We start from the raw sequence: 10,808 nt of genomic DNA on the forward strand, positions 1-10,808 counted from the left end.
GGTGGAGGGATGAATACTGATGGAGGGGTGGATGGAGGGATGAATACTGATGGAGGGGTGGATGGAAGTTTCCTGGATGGGAGGAAGTTGCTTTGGGGTGGAGATGCTGACAGGATGAAGGAATGGAGGGTGGAGGGGTAGAGGGGTGGAGGGTGATGCATGTTGGGAACAAGTGTACTGCGGTATCCTGCTGCTACATCCTGAATGCAGCTGCACGGAGCTTTTAGGTGTGGTTATTATGGGATGGGGTGCAGTGTGCGTGTGTGTGTGTGTGTGTGTGTGTGTGTGTGTTTGTTTTCAACCAAACGGAAATGAAACGCTGAGAGAAGCCTGATGCAGCAAAAACACAGAGAGACAGACAGGTGGGCCGAGGGAGAGAGAGAGAGTACAAAACAAGGCAGTGAGACTGAAAAAGACGTGCTAGGGCAGAGAGACAGCTATATGGTCTGACACAGAGACAGGAGGGCAGGTAGAACAGAGTAGAGAGACAGACAGGAGAGCTGAGAGACAGGTCTGATTGTACACAGGTTGAAATGAAGTCTAAGAGACTGTTGAGAGGACAGAGAGACAGACAGGAAGTTTGACAAATGGTCATGGGTCTAAGAGACAGACAGGACAGTTGGAAGACAGACAGGAAGGCAAAGAGAGACAGACAGGAGAGCTTGGAAACAGTTATGAGGCAGGAGGGCAGAGCGACAGACAACAAGGGGGTCAGACAGTAAGGGTTAGGAACAGATAACAGAGAGACAGACGTGTCACAGAGAGGAGGGCAGACAGGCAGGTAATGAGACAGAGAGACAGACAGACAGCTTTGATGACAGTGTGTGTGTTTGGGTGTGTCCTAAAGAGAAGTCCACACAGAATGATGCATTCTGGGAGGTGCAGTTCCTCCCAGAGAGACTCTGGTTTATGAATCAGTTGTAACTGAACCAGAACTGTCAGACTGACCCAGGTCCCGGGCCCCTGGGCCAGTCTGCAGTCTCAGTCCAGCTGCTGTGTTGACTCGTGTCCTTGAGCACTTTATTGTTTGTTGGGAGTCAGTCTGCTGTGACCACGAGGACAGATGTGTCCACAGACTAACACAGTTACAGGACAGATTACAGATGTGTCCTTCTCAACATCTGTTAGAAGGAGTCTGAGTCTGGATCCTCCTCCTGAGGCGGTCTGAAGTGACTCAGAGTACATGGAGTCGTGTTGTAGCTGTAAATAAAGAGCTGGACTCGTTTGGTTCAGATATTCTGGGAGTGGACGTCCCTCTCGGAGCGTCCTGTCTGCAGAGAGTGAGTCAGCCTCACAAACACACTGCGGCCCAGAGCTGCGTTCAACGCACACACACTTAGAAAGAGTCCGCCTGCGTGTGTCCAAGGACATGTTGGACATGTTGGTGGATACGTACTTCCTCTCTGAGAGTCAGATTGATACCACCATCATGTGTATAGCCGCTTAGCTTAGCTTAGCTTAGCTTAGCAGTGCGATGTTGCTCGTGAGGATACAGAGTGTGAATGTTTTGTTTCTTCTTAATAACAGTTGCTGTTCGGCAGTAAAAAGCTTCAGTTCAGCCCCCGGAGGTCTGATCCTCAAGCAGAGTCAGAGCCACTATATTAGCATACAGACTGGAGACAGGGGGGCAGCTGGCCTGGCTTGGTCCAAAGGGAACAGAATCCACCTCCCAGCTCCTCTGAAGCTCCCTGAGGGGAGGGGGGGGGGCTGCTGGACTGCCTCTTGACTGGGAGCAGTGACTTCCTGTCATCACACTGAGGTTTCCAGGTTTGGTAGCAGAGACCAGAACCAGAACCTGAGACCTCTAAACATCTCTTTATGAAGTAGATCTGTTTCACTTCACCTGCTCCAAACTTCTGTTCTATAATTCTGAATGAAGGCGAACGAACGGCGACCTGATAAAACTCAAACTCCCCCCTCCAACAAAATATCTCAGTCAGGGTCACACAAGGGCACAGGAGTGTGTGTGTGTGTGTGTGTGTGTGTGTGTGTGCGTGTGTGTGTGCGTGTGTAGTATAGTTAACAAAGTCGTGTAAACATAAAGACTTCATTGGATTCAACACAGATGCAAAACAATGTGTGACACGATATTTAAAAAGATGTTTAGTGAAACGTTTGTCGCTGCAGAGATTAGACTATTAGACTATTAGACTATTAGACTAATCTAGACTAGATTAGACAATGAAGAAGGTGGAAATACAACAGAAGAAGAAAAACACTTCTGCAGTGTCAGCAGCTTACTGACTAACATGTTCACGTGATGAAGAACGTTCTTCATCACATAAACACAAACATACTGTAAATCAATAGATTATTGACCCGCTGGTCTGAACTCAGAGTGACACACGTGATCTAGAAGTCCACATGGTGCTGAAACCATCAGATCTGTGGAGCGATGAGGAGGCTGTGACCTTCCTCAACAACACAGATGTCATGTTTCCATCATGTTCTTCACGTGGTTCTCCATCGTGTTCTCCACGTGGCTCTCCATCGTGTTCTCCACGTGGCTCTCCATCGTGTTCTTCATGTGGTTCTCCATCGTGTTCTCCACGTGGTCCTCCATCGTGTTCTTCACGTGGCTCTCCATCATGTTCTCCACGTGGTTCTCCATCGTGTTCTCCACGTGGTCCTCCATCGTGTTCTTCACGTGGCTCTCCATCATGTTCTCCACGTGGTTCTCCATCATGTTCTCTACGTGGCTCTCCATCATGTTCTCCACGTGGCTCTCCATCATGTTCTTCACGTGGTTCTCCATCATGTTCTCCACGTGGCTCTCCATCATGTTCTTCACGTGGTTCTCCATCATGTTCTTCACGTGGTTCTCCATCGTCTGAGCTTCCACTGGAGCTCTTTAATGACATTGTCGCGTCGTGTCCTCTTCTTCTTCTGTGGTGGTTTAATGGCAGCGACTGGAGGATTAGCTCCACCAGCTGTTTATTAACTGGATCAACTGGTATGTGATTGACAGGAGGCGGGGCCTAACGTCACCTGAGAGAACAGTGATGTGTTTGTGTATTTGCAGGTGAAATCAGGTCAGCTGCAGTTTGTTTACAGCAGGTCAGCGTGTCGTATTGATTCTGGGATCAGATCCACACAATTCAGGACTGTAGTGACCTGCTGCCCAGAAACCTGAGAGACTCCGTGGACACACACACACACACACACACACACACACACACACACACACACACTCAGTGTCCCAGAGGAGGTGTGTATTTCTCGTCGATTTCTGTTTGTGTTTCTGCTGATCAGCTGAGAAACACCCAAACACTGTCTGCAGCAGTGTGTGTGTGCGTGTGTGTGTGTGTGTGTGTGTGTGTGTTTGATTCAGACTGATTCATGGATACGTTCACATTTTCTTGAGTTTGTCTCAGTACATGACTCACGTGTATGAACATGAACAGATCCAGAGTCAGCGATTAAATATTCAAACTGAAATCCAGCAGAGGGCGCTCTTGGAGGAGGACGCTATCGATCAGATAATCAGTTTGGATTATTTTCAAATGTAACTTAATAATCAAGTTCTCTCTCTGGCTCGGCCAATCGTCTGCGTCGATGTGTGTCATGTGTTGCAGGTAGCTACGCAATGCCTGCTGGGAAACAGGAAGAGAGGCAGTTACAGTTTCTTACGTTGCTGTGTTTAAAGTTTAAATTTAACAGCTGAGACCGACCAATCACAGGACAGAGAGGCTCCATGTGTCATACAAAGCTTCACAGTTCAGTCACAGTGTGGAGCACCAACACAGTGAACATAAAGAAGCCTGTGTGGACACCTGGGGGGACCAATCAGGTTTCAGGGGTGGCCACGCCCCCTTGGCACGCCCCCTGGACACGCCCCTGACATGCCGGTAGTTGGCTGCAGTCAGTGTGTGTTGCATTATCTGCAGGTTGTGTATGTTTTGTGCTGCTGGGTCTGTTTATATACGTCCCCGTCCTCATCAGTGTGGGGACAGTATGTGGTCCAGTTACATCACCTGGCAGTGAAGCATCATGGGATACATTTCTGATTGTGCTTCACACGTCCTGACCTTTAAAACACGGACGAGTCCATCAGGATCCAACTAATCCCATGAAGTGTTACCAGTGTCGGCCACACACACACACACACACACACACACACACACACACACACACACACACAGAAACACACACACACACACACACACACACACACACACACACACACACACACACTCCCCTCCTCCACTGAACATAAACAGCACGAGATGCTGAGCTCAGCACTAACAGGCTGATGAATGTGTGTGTGTGCCCCTCCCTGTTTTATGGCCTGTTCTCTTTACTGGTCTGTGGTCTCTCTGGTCTCTGGTCTCTGGTCTCTCTAGTTTCTGGTCTCTCTGATCTCTCTGTCTCAGGTCTCTTTGGTCTCTGGTCTTGGGTCTGTCTGGTCTCTGATCTCTCGGGTCTCTCTAGTCTCTGGTCTCTCTGATCTCTCTGGTCTGTGGTCTCTCTGGTCTCTCTAGTCTCTGGTCTCTCTGATCTCTCTGGTCTGTGGTCTCTCTGGTCTCTCTAGTCTCTCTATATTCCTCGTGTATATATCTATTTTTGTCCCCCATATTTTTTATATCTGTATTCATTATATGTATATTGTTTTTCTTTCCAAATACTTCTGGTTTTTATTGACACAGTTCTGTCTGCTGTGTGTTTCTGCACCTTTCTGTCTTTGCTGCTGTGACTTGTAAATTTCCCCGCTGTGGGATGAATAAAGTCTAAGTCTAGTCTCTGGTCTCTGGTCTCTCTGATCACTCTAGTCTCTCTGGTCTCTCTAGTCTCTGATCTATCTGGTTTTTGGCCTCTCTGATCTCTGTAGTCTCTGATCTCTCTGGTCTCTGTGGTCTCTGGTCTCTCTGATCTCTCTAGTCTCTGGTCTCTCTGGTCTCTCTAGTCTCTGGTCTCTGTGATCTCTGGTCTCTGGTCTCTCTGATCTCTCTAGTCTCTGGTCTCTCTGATCTCTCTGATCTCTCTGCTCCCCCTGGTCTCTCTGGTCTCTGGTGTCTCTGATCTCTGTAGTCTCTGGTCTCTCTGATCTCTCTGTTCTCTCTGGTCTCTGGTCTCTGGTCTCTCTGATCTCTCTAGTCTCTGGTCTCTCTGGTCTCTCTGATCTCTGTAGTCTCTGATCTCTCTGATCTCTCTGCTCCCCCTGGTCTCTCTGGTCTCTGGTGTCTCTGATCTCTGTAGTCTCTGGTCTCTGGTCTCTCTGATCTCTCTGGTCTCTCTGATCTCTCTGTTCTGTCTGGTCTCTGGTCTCTCTGATCTCTGGTGTCTCTGGTCTCTCTGGTCTCTCTGGTCTCTGGTCTCTCTGATCTCTCTGTTCTCTCTGGTCTCTGGTCTCTGGTCTCTCTGATCTCTCTGGTGTCTCTGGTCTCTCTGGTCTCTGGTCTCTCTGATCTCTCTGGTGTCTCTGGTCTCTGAATGGAAGCTGATTGTGTTTGTATTTAAACTTTATTTAAACTCACAGAGGAAAACAGCACAAATAGCTGATTCTAAACCCTTCCCGTGGAAGATGACATCATCAAACAGCTGATCATTACATCATGTTTGTTTAAAGGAGCAGCTGCTTCAGTGACGTCATCTAATCGATGATCAATAGAATTGTTTGTTGCATTTCATTGAAACTTTATTTAAACAGCTTCACTCCTGCTGAGGTGCGCAGCTCTTGGAAGATAAATACAACGTGATGCACAGCGTCACTGGACGAGGACGGGGATCCAGGGGGGACGTTAGCGACGTGTTGCTTTGCAGAATGTTTATGGTTTGTTCCTGTTCAACATCAGCAGCCTTAAATCCAGAATACTTCCAAACAAAAGATGATGATCCGTTTCGAGGGACTAGCTCTTCTCGTTCGTTTGATGTTCGTTTTGCCCGTCTGCTCTCGGTTGTAATTTACTCTTCTGCTCTGGACTGCAGCCGCATCCTCTGCTGCTGCAGGGTGAGTGTGGAGATAAGTCTGGCTCTGTGAAACTAAACCTAATCATCTCGACCGCCCCCCTGGTGGCTGGTTTAGGAAGCGCTTGATTTGATATGCGGCAGAGTTTTCTATGAACTAATTGAAGAACGGAGAACGCATTTTAAACGTCGATCACGTTCGTTTGTGCAGCCCTATAACCGAGGACTTATGTTCAGCCAAACCTCGATGTTTTCTGGAGCTAAACCTGCTGACGATGTGGTCCATGTTTGGTTCTGGAGGAGTGACAGCGTGTGTCGATGTGGTAGATGACGTACTTCAGTAACTAATGAAGAATGAGCTACATTACAGGAAATAGGAAACTGGTTGAAGCTACTTGGATGTTGACTCGTCTCTGACAGCTGATTATGTTCTAAAACATGTTCGGGACAAACCTTCTTTGTTTAAAAGGTGTTCACAAATACTGAGTTTACTTTAAGAAGAGAATCACAATGTAAATCACATCTCAACGTTTTTCAGAAAGGTTTAGTTTTTATTCAGTCTTCGTGGTCCCTCTGGAAGCTGCTGGATTGTATTAGCATGCAGCCTCACTCAACCTAATCAATGCTAACATGTTAGCATGTGGCTAATGGATGCAGTGATGGATGATGATGTCGTCTACGGCCTCATAATGAAAGCTGGGCAGCGGGGCGTGTTCCTTTAAGAGTGTCGCCATGGAGACAGTGTGGTGGGGCGAGGGACAGCGAATGAGAGTGTGTTTGAGAGAGAGAGAGAGAGAGAGAGAGAGAGACACAGTGAGAGAGAGAGAGAGAGAGAGAGAGACAGAGAGAGAGGAGGAGAGAGAGAGAGAGAGAGAGACAGAGAGAGAGGAGGAGAGAGAGAGAGAGAGACAGAGAGAGAGGAGGAGAGACAGAGAGAGAGACAGCAGACCTTTCAATTATTTATGAGGCTCCTCTGGAAATGGTCTCAACACACACACACACACACACACATACACACTCACATACACACACACACACGCACACACGCACACACACACACACACATACACACTCACATACACACTCACACTCACACACACACACACACTCACACACACTCACATACACACACACACACACACGCACACACACACACACACACACACACTCACACTCACACTCACACACACACACACACTCACACACACACACACACACACACACACATAGACACACACACACACACACACAGACTAACACACACACAGACACACACTCACACACACACACACACACACACACACACACACAGACACACACACACACACAGACACACACAGACACACACACACACACAGACACATACACACACACAGACACACACAGACACACACACACACACACTCACACACACAGACACACACAGACACACACAGACACACACACACACACACACACTCACACACACACTCACACTCACACACACACACACACACTCACACACTCACACACACACAGACACACACACACACACAGACACACACACACACACACTCACACTCACACACACACACACACACTCACACACACACACACACACACACACACACACACCCTCTCTCCCTGCTGTGGATGTGGGCTGATGAACAGTCTCATGCGGCTGCAGCAGCAGATGGATGTCTGAGTGCTGCAGCGCTGCATTAACGCTCCATCAGCCTCGACACGCTGCTGCGACCACTTCCTGAAGGAGGAGGCACTGACCTCGCCAAAGTAAGAGTCCTGACCTGTTTGAACATGAAGGATCAGTCATGTGTCACAGTTGTTTCATCAACTAATACCATTTAAACGTTTATGAAAGATAAAGATGACCTGTGACTGATGTTCAGTGCGGACTATAAATAACAATAAAAAACATGCAGAGGAGGGGGGGGGGGGGGTACGTCCTGTCATAGTATACTGCTGGAGCAGTTAGTGTACAAATACCCACTGAGTTAGTGTCTGGATCTGAGTCTGGATCTGAGTCTGGATCTGAGTCTGGATCAGTGAACACAGCTGTGTAGGTCGGTGTAGTCTGACTCTAGTTTGCGTTGACTTTGATTCAGTTTCAGTAGTTTGAACGTTTCCTGTCTGTTGGAGCTTTGAATGCATCATCAGAGTGAAGTCATGTGACTCTGTGTTTGTTCATGTGAGCATCGTTTCACCGCCGCTGCATGTTAGAGGAAGAAAGCAGGAGCACTGTGTGGTCGGCCATGTTGGTTTGATGTCAGTGTGATGAACCAGTCCTGAGCAACACTCACTCACACACACACACACACAACACACACACAACACACAACGCACACAACACACAACGCACACAACACACACAACACACACACACACACACACACACAACACACACACACACACAACACACACACACACACACACACACACAACACACACACACACACACACAACACACACACACACACAACACACACACACACACACACACACACACAACACACACAACACACACACACACACACACACACAACACACACACACACACACACACACACACACAACACACAACACACACACACACGACACACACACAACATACACACACACACACAACACACACAACACACACACGCACACACACACACACAACACACACAGACACACACACACACACAACACACACACAACACACACAACACACACCAGCTGCGATCAGCTGTGACCAGCTGTGGTCCAGCTGTGGTCAGCTGTGGTCCAGCTGTGGTCCAGCTGTGACCAGCTGTGGTCCAGCTGTGACCAGCTGTGATCAGCTGTGGTCCAGCTGTGATCAGCTGTGATCAGCTGTGATCAGCTGTGATCAGCTGAGATCAGCCGTGATCAGCTGTGGTCCAGCTGTGACCAGCCGTGGTCAGCTGTGGTCCAGCTGTGATCAGCTGTGGTCCAGCTGTGACCAGCTGTGATCAGCTGTGGTCCAGCTGTGATCAGCTGTGGTCAGCTGTGGTCCAGCTGTGATCAGCTGTGGTCCAGCCGTGATCAGCTGTGGTCACAGATCACTTGAGACCATCATCTCAGACGTGTAAGGAACCAGTGGTTTGGATAAAACTCTGTGTGTGATTTCGTCTGTTGAGAATGTTTTAATCTGCGTGTTGAGACGTGACATATGGACACAGGTCCATACTTTGACTGTGGACACATGTAATCTGCATATGAGACATTTTCAAAGCATTTTCCTTCAATCTTGAACGGTGTGTCTTTAATGAGGTCAACACGTTCCTGCAGAGCTGCAGCTGTAGAGGACGTGTCCAGAGGTTTCTCAGAATCTAAAGGGTTGAGATGATCTGTGTGATGTATAATATTTAATATTTATGAAGATAAATGTTTGATATCACAGAGGAATAGAACATCACGTCGTGAAAAGAAGATGTATATTGTAAACATCCGTGCTCTAACTGCAGGTATCGATTCAGACGTCACCTGTTTGAAATATTCATCATCACTTTACGACCTTTAGACTCTGACTGCTGCTCTCATCTCTTTAACTGAGAGCTAACGAGATCAGAGACTCCAAACTCCAGTTTAATGGGTCCTCTGGTTCAACAGGACGTCAACAAAGCAGTTTAAACCCATTACAGTCCAGCACACACGTTGTCTGATGACACGGGAAGCAGGCGGGCTTTCAGGCGCCGGTCCAGACTGAAGTTTGTCCTCGATGCTCTTTGTGACGGGTCGGAGCGTCCTGACGAGAAACGCTCAGCGCTTGTTGTATTTGTCCTGTTGAACCAGTTTGAAGCTTTGTGACCGGATACCTGCTTCTGGCCTCCATTAATCCTTAAATGCAGAACTTGGGTCTTCAGTGACCCGGGTCTAGATTACACCCTGACTAACTGTCTGTCTGTAACTCTGTTCTGGTGTCAAACAGATGAAGCTTTGTTTTTCTGATGTTTTCTCTGGAACGAGTGTTTAGGGTGCGTACCTAGACCTGAACCCAGAGAACGACTCCAGACCTGAACCCAGAGAACGACTCCAGACCTGAACCCAGAGAACGACTCCAGAACTGAACAGACAACACGACTCCAGACTGTAGGGTTAGGGTTAGTCTGTAGTAACAGTGAGACAGTAGAGTGTCTGTGGTTACTTCACTGTCTATAGTAACAGTGGGACAGTAGAGTGTCTGTGGTTACTTCACTGTCTGTAGTAACAGTGAGACAGTAGAGTGTCTGTGGTTAGTTCATGTGTCTGTAGTAACAGTGGGACAGTAGAGTGTCTGTGGTTACTTCACGTGTCTGTAGTAACAGTGAGACAGTAGAGTGTCTGTGGTTAGTTCACGTGTCTATAGTAACAGTGGGACAGTAGAGTGTCTGTGGTTACTTCACTGTCTGTAGTAACAGTGAGACAGTAGAGTGTCTGTGGTTAGTTCACGTGTCTATAGTAACAGTGGGACAGTAGAGTGTCTGTGGTTACTTCACTGTCTGTAGTAACAGTGAGACAGTAGAGTGTCTGTGGTTAGTTCACGTGTCTGTAGTAACAGTGGGACAGTAGAGTGTCTGTGGTTACTTCACGTGTCTGTAGTAACAGTGAGACAGTAGAGTGTCTGTGGTTAGTTCATGTGTCTGTAGTAACAGTGGGACAGTAGAGTGTCTGTGGTTACTTCACGTGTCTGTAGTAACAGTGAGACAGTAGAGTGTCTGTGGTTAGTTCATGTGTCTGTAGTAACAGTGGGACAGTAGAGTGTCTGCAGTTACTTCACGTGTCTGTAGTAACAGTGGGACAGTAGAGTGTCTGTGGTTACTTCACTGTCTATAGTAACAGTGGGACAGTAGAGTGTCTGTGGTTACTTCACGTGTCTATAGTAACAGTGGGACAGTAGAGTGTCTGTGGTTACTTCACTGTCTATA

The sequence above is a fragment of the Enoplosus armatus genome, chromosome 5 (genome assembly GCF_043641665.1).
Source record: "Enoplosus armatus isolate fEnoArm2 chromosome 5, fEnoArm2.hap1, whole genome shotgun sequence".
NCBI lineage: Eukaryota > Metazoa > Chordata > Actinopteri > Centrarchiformes > Enoplosidae > Enoplosus > Enoplosus armatus.